Consider the following 5,987-nt stretch of genomic DNA (forward strand, 5'->3'; position numbering starts at 1 on the left):
CATAAAAACCTTGGTGAGAGATCTGCACCCCTCTGCTTTGAAACAGTGGGAGGGGGCCTACAAGAAAGCTGGGGAGGGACTTTTTAGAAGGGCAGGTAGTGATAGAACTAGGGGAAATGGCTTCAAACTGGAAGAGGGTTGGTTCAGATTAGACATTAGGAAGGAGTTCTTCACTCTGAGGGTGGTGAGACACTGGCCCAGGTTGCCCAGAGAAGCTGTGGCTGCTCCTCCCTGGAAGTGTTGAAGGCCAGGTTGGATGAGGCTTTGAGCAACCTGGTCTAGTGGAAGGTGTCCCTGCTGATGGCAGGGGGGTTGGAACTGGATGAGCTTTAAGGTCCCTTCCAACCCAAACCATTCTGTGATTCTAACTGAGAAACAGCCCAGGTGTCAGGATGGAGGCACAAAGTCTGGCTTTCTAATCCAAACCTCTAGACCCTCCTTTCTGCTCTTCCCTTGGAAATACCAGTTTAAAGAATTTACAAACCACCACAGAGAAGTGAAACCATCAAGAAATTTATAGATCACTCATTTGATTTCCCTGTGAACCCTCAGCCCCACTGGCTCCATACCCCTCCCTGTCTCCTCAGTATTGGTAACAATCTTCAGGCTTGCTAGAAAACAAACCAAGGAATACAATTTTTAAAAGCCATATTATTAATTTCAAGCTCCAGTTGGGTAACATAAGGAGGAGGAGGGAAAAAAAAAAAAGCCTCTCGATCCTTGCCAAGTTTCAAAGGACAAACCTGAGTAGGAGAGAAATGTGATTTCCCAGCCTCGTCAAGAGGATGATAAACAATGCAGAATAAAAAAAAAAAATTTTTTTTTTTTTTTTAATTATGAGCTCTAAGAGAAGGTGATAGACATTGTCCTTTTCAGCTGGAAAGTGGAAACCAATTGATATTAATATGGTGTTAAAGAGAATATGAAAAAAGCCCTATGCAAATTGGCAAGGGTTTAATTAGAGTCACAATAAAAAACAGCCCTGAAGGCATTTTGCTTTTTAGTCATTCACATACACCTCCACTCAATCGCATTTACAGAGCCAGGAAAATTATTAATGCTCGTTATCCTGAGAACCTTTCCCCTGTAGCTCTGGGATGTTAATGGACAGTTTTGCATTTTGGGAGGAGGAGGGAGGCACGTTTCACCCCCAGATCCAGTTCATACAGATGGGAAACACTGGACAGCTCTTATTTTGGGGGCTTGTATCAATCTCTGCTGGTCCTGATGGGTTTCTGGGAAGTAGAATAAATTGAACCAAGAAGTTAAGCTTCATCCCAAAAACCATTGAGGGAAGCAACCCTGGAGTAGTGGGGAAGGACCCTGAAAAAGTCCTTCTCAAAATATAAGCATGGGGTCTTGTTTCTGCAGGACTTACACAAAGCCAGGCTTTTGGTGCTCTCTTTCTGCTGGAGCTCTTAACCATCACGCGGGGCTCTGGGTGTTTGGTTTTTGGGTTTTGTTTTTTTTTTCCCCAGAGGTGAACTGGAACAGTTGAAACAGCTACAAACCAGGAAGAGGAAAATGGAAACATAAAAGAAAAAAAAAAAAAAGGCATTTTTTTTCCTTATTTTGAATGTGGGAAAAATGTAACAAATGGCAGGGAAGAATTTGACAGGCTTCAAGGAAAGCTTTGAAATAACAGAACTGCAGAAGGCAAATGAGACTAGCACTTAATTCATCCTTCTCAGGGTAACTCTGTGATTTCCCTTCCTTCTACCCATTTTGGCAGCCTCGACTGCCTTCAGACCATAGACTGTGCCCATAAATTCGTTCTTCTTCCCATCTCACTGCACAACAGGTGACTGGGCGCAAAAGCATCCTATGAACATGACCATAGCTCCACCTTAATCATGGAAAACACCCCAAGCAGCCAAAGGAAGCAGATGTCTAGCAGATCCGTGAAACCCAGAGACAACCCAAATCTAATCTACTCCTCTAGCCTACGTGCTACGCTGCTTTCTGCCTTGCTGCTACCCACTAGTGTGCGGAGGCATGAAGGAGAAGGGAAAAATACATTGCTCTGGCTTTAAATACCTGTTTTTTTCTTTTTTTCTCTCACAGGCACAGAGGCAGCGAACTTGGAGGCTGGTCTGATGCTTGCTTACGGTGGGAAGCAGAGATTCAGAGGGCAGAAGACAGTGTGTAAGTCAGAGGGTGAAACAGCACAGGGATGGGGCAGGGACTTACCAGGACTTTTTTTTTTGTTTGACATGGCTGAGCTGGCTTTGAAGCAAGGAGGGATTCATTTAATGTTCCTAAAATTCAGAAGGGAGGTGATGACAGAGTATCTCACTGTGGGACTCTGACCCAGCTTGGGGTTATTGCCTCTCCTGCAAATGGGTGTCCTACCAGGAGCTGGAAGGGTCAGCCCTTCAGCAAGGTGTTTTCCCTGAGGTCCAGGTGAGTTATGTTCACAGCCCCTTTGGGATGTCATGGTACTTCTTTAAGTACTTTACATTTTGCAGGACTGGAAGGGGAGTAACATCTCTGGTCAAAAGCAGAGCAGAATTAGGCTGTGCTTTCATACCGTTCCTGGTCAGAGGCACACAATGGACCTTTGGCATCAAACCCAGCATGCTGCCCAGGGAAGAGGGCAGGTCCCTGAGCTGCTGGGTGGCTCTGGCTGCCTTCTCATTTGGAGCAGCCCCTCCAGGGGCTGTCTCCATTGCCAGGCACACCATTCTGGGATCGGACCTGGCTATGCAGGAACATGGACAGGGGTCTGGATGGGAATGAGGAGCTCTAAGCTCAGCCCTGGCCGTATCAAGCAAACATGTGGCAGCTGGACAGTGATTTATTTATTTATTTTGTCCCTTGCCATCAGTTAATGAAAGCATTATGAAAACGTTTTCTCTGCCCAGGAAGCAGATTTTGGAGAAGGAATAAACCCCGAGGTACATAACATTTTCCAGGTCCCTCAGAGCAGTTTGGCAGGAGAGACTGTCCCTCCCTGCCACCCAACCCCACGCAGATGCCATCATGCCCGCCCCAGATGTATGACAGAAGCGAGGCAGAGCGCTGCAAATCATACACAAGATAGACACTAAACACGCCACCCACGCGCACGCAGAAAAAAATAGATCTAAAATGTTGCTATGGATGCGCATGGATAAAAATCAAATGACCCCAAGTGTGTGGTGAAAATCTACGTAGATGTGATCCCCTGTCACTGCTGGGGCTATGGCGATGGTGTGAGCTCTGGGCAGGGGTGGTGGATGAACCTCCTCCTGCACTTGTACAACATGGACCTGGTGAGGAGCACTTCTTAACAAATCTTGCATGCTTTTGCACAGGGTCATTCCAACTCCATGGAAGCTAAACCCTCGGCTTCCTGACTGACTACTCAAGCGGGGTACTTCCATGAATATATCTATATTTGCATAAACATGCAATCAAGCTTCCTCATCCCTTTGACTGGCTTCTGGCAGCTCCCCCAGACAGACTGTTACTAACATACTGTGGGTGTAAAACGTCCTCCTGGGAAATATCAGGCCCAGAAAGCATGGCAAGGGGAGGAATGCGTGTCTAATTCCCCCATGAGAAGCTTAAAAAAAAATGTCCTGCTGTTAAGTTTTATCTGCTCATTTCCAAAAGACAAGTGAAAACGCTGTCTCCTTGTTCAGGGAGGGAAGGAGGGAGGAACCCTCAGAAAAAGGACAAAAGTTTTTCCTCCACGGGGTGATTTTAGAAAAAAAAGAGTGTTTCTGGCGTGTGTGTGAGCTCCAGCCCTGCACGCTCCCTGGCTCCTTATACAGTGGCTGCCTGAGGAACGTTAGAGTGCAGCAGGAAAACTGCCCTTGAAGGTGCAGCCAGCCTGCGTGGCATCCTTGAGTCTGGCCACAGGGACTTGATGCAGGATTGGAAGAACCAGCAAGGACAGAGTCAGCTTCTCCCTTGACTCAACGGCCCATCCCTGGCATGGCTTAGCAAATCCTGGGACCTGCTCTGAGTCTGCCAGTGACTGGCAGGAGGTGGTCACTGGCATGCCGAGGCAGCAGCCCTCCATGGGGAAGCTTCCCTGTCCGAGCAAGTGGCTGGTGGGCCAGAGCAGCACCCAGCCTTCCCCATTGCACCCAGCAAGTACAGTGAGTGCAGCTCCCCTGTTTGCTCTGGTATCTGCATGTGGAGGTCGGGGATAGAGCAGGATGGGGTACGATTCTGATGGTTGGACTTGAGGATCTTGGAGGTCTTTTCCAAACTTAATGATTCTATTAATTCCCCTCCCCTTCCAGCCAGGCAAGACTGGGTACATGGTTTCATTTTATGGTGGGACACTCAAGCCTTCATTGCTTTCCTGCTTTGCCTTGTGATGGGAGCTGTAAGAGAGCATCTGTTGCAGCCATGCCAGACCTGTGAAGGACAACGTTGCTGAGTGGCACTAGGAGGGATGGATTTTGAAAACCTTTTCCTTTTAAAAAAAACAAAATTGAGAGAAAAAAAGGGAAAAATGTTGTTTCCCCCAGAGCCAGTCCTGGCTTATCTTCTTGCTGCCCTGATGATAACAGAGCAAAAGCAGAGTGAGACCAGCTGTTGAAGGGAGACATCAACCCATGGTGTGGTTGTCTTTTGGCTTTGATGTGGACCCATTGTGGCTTCTGCTTATAGGGACCATAAACACTTGCTCCTAGCTTGTGTTGCACACATCAAAGTGTCCTTGAACTGAATAGAGAGAAAAGCAAACCAGGACTGTGTGGAGGCTGGCGGACATGAACCAAGTCAGGGTGATTTTTATCCATGTCCCTTTGTCATCCTACAGAGCAGATAACCAGGGCAACCAACATGGAAGCCCCACGCATTCCCCACTGCCACTGGAGGGCTGGGATGGGGAGCAGCTGAAAAGAGGAGCCCGGCAGCAGAGTCCTGGCCCTCTGAGCAAGGCAGGGAGCATGGCACCCACCTGGCTGGGTGGTGGTGGGCGTTGTTCTGGTGGTTGTTTTTTTTGTGATGGTGGTTTTTGTGATGGTAACCCGCTGCGGTCGCTCATACACTAGCAAGCAAAGAGAAGAGGTGGGAGGCACTTACTAGGGGGGGAATGGAGGGTTTTCTTGCCAGCCCGCACACCCATGAGGCTGCTGCTGCTGGGGCTGAACTGGTGACCCATTTCTCAGTGCGGTTACAACTGGGGCACTGAGAGGATTAAGGCAATGGCAGCTCGATGATGCTGGATGCAGTGAGCATGTGTGTGTGTGTGCAGGGGCTGGAGGCTGTATCAGCTTACTCTGTCGGTGCAGATATTGGCTTAAATGCTTACAGCTCTATCATAAACTAATTGCTAATTAAGCTGAAAAGGGGAAATGAAAGGTGTCTGGGCAGAGATGGGGTGAAGAGTGGGCAGGAGGGGCAGAGGAGCCCCCAGCCTACGCTGCAGGGAGGTGGGATGCTGCTGTGTCCTGGTTGTGCTAGGATAGATGTCTTGCTTGCCCCAGCTCCAGAAACAGCACTAGTCCTTTCTACCACCCCACAGGCAGCGAACTGCCTGGCACCATCAAACCCAACCCGTACCATTGGCACATATTCATTTCCACCAGCACCCTTCGTTCAGCAAATTAACAGCTGGGTTAATGTCAGCAACCCCCGCGGAGCTGAGCGGGAGTGATCCCAGGTCTGGTGCCCACCCCACCGTGCTCACCACAACACCCTGAACTAGAACAACACTCGGAACACAAATTCCTACTTAACTTACACCTGCTGCCCTCCTGTCCTTGTTTGTCCCATTGCTTCATGCAGATTATCGTGCTTAATTTCATAATAGCCCTGAGCTAGTTTAAATACTTAATTTAGGTCACTCCTAGTCTCCTATGCAGGCTAAATAATCTCTCCTTAACTGGCCTTGGACACAAATCCCTCCTGTCCACCTCCTGCACATTGCTCCCAGCACCTCCCCCAGCTTCTCCCTAGTAGAAAAATGTGATGGGAAGCATTTGCCATTGAAACAAAGGTAGCACTGAGGATGCCAAGCTCTGTTAAGAGGTGGGCAGGGAAAG

General features: G+C 48.5%; 1 protein-coding gene across 1 annotated transcript in view; it reads right to left on the bottom strand.

Moving 5' to 3' along the window:
- The window catches only part of NTNG2 (netrin G2), a 45,749-nt gene that overhangs the window by 6,613 nt on the left and 33,149 nt on the right, over nt 1-5,987 (bottom strand). The window lies entirely within an intron of this gene.

Source organism: Antrostomus carolinensis, unplaced genomic scaffold (genome assembly GCF_000700745.2).
Source record: "Antrostomus carolinensis isolate BGI_N321 unplaced genomic scaffold, ASM70074v2 scaffold11493, whole genome shotgun sequence".
NCBI classification, from domain to species: Eukaryota; Metazoa; Chordata; class Aves; order Caprimulgiformes; family Caprimulgidae; genus Antrostomus; species Antrostomus carolinensis.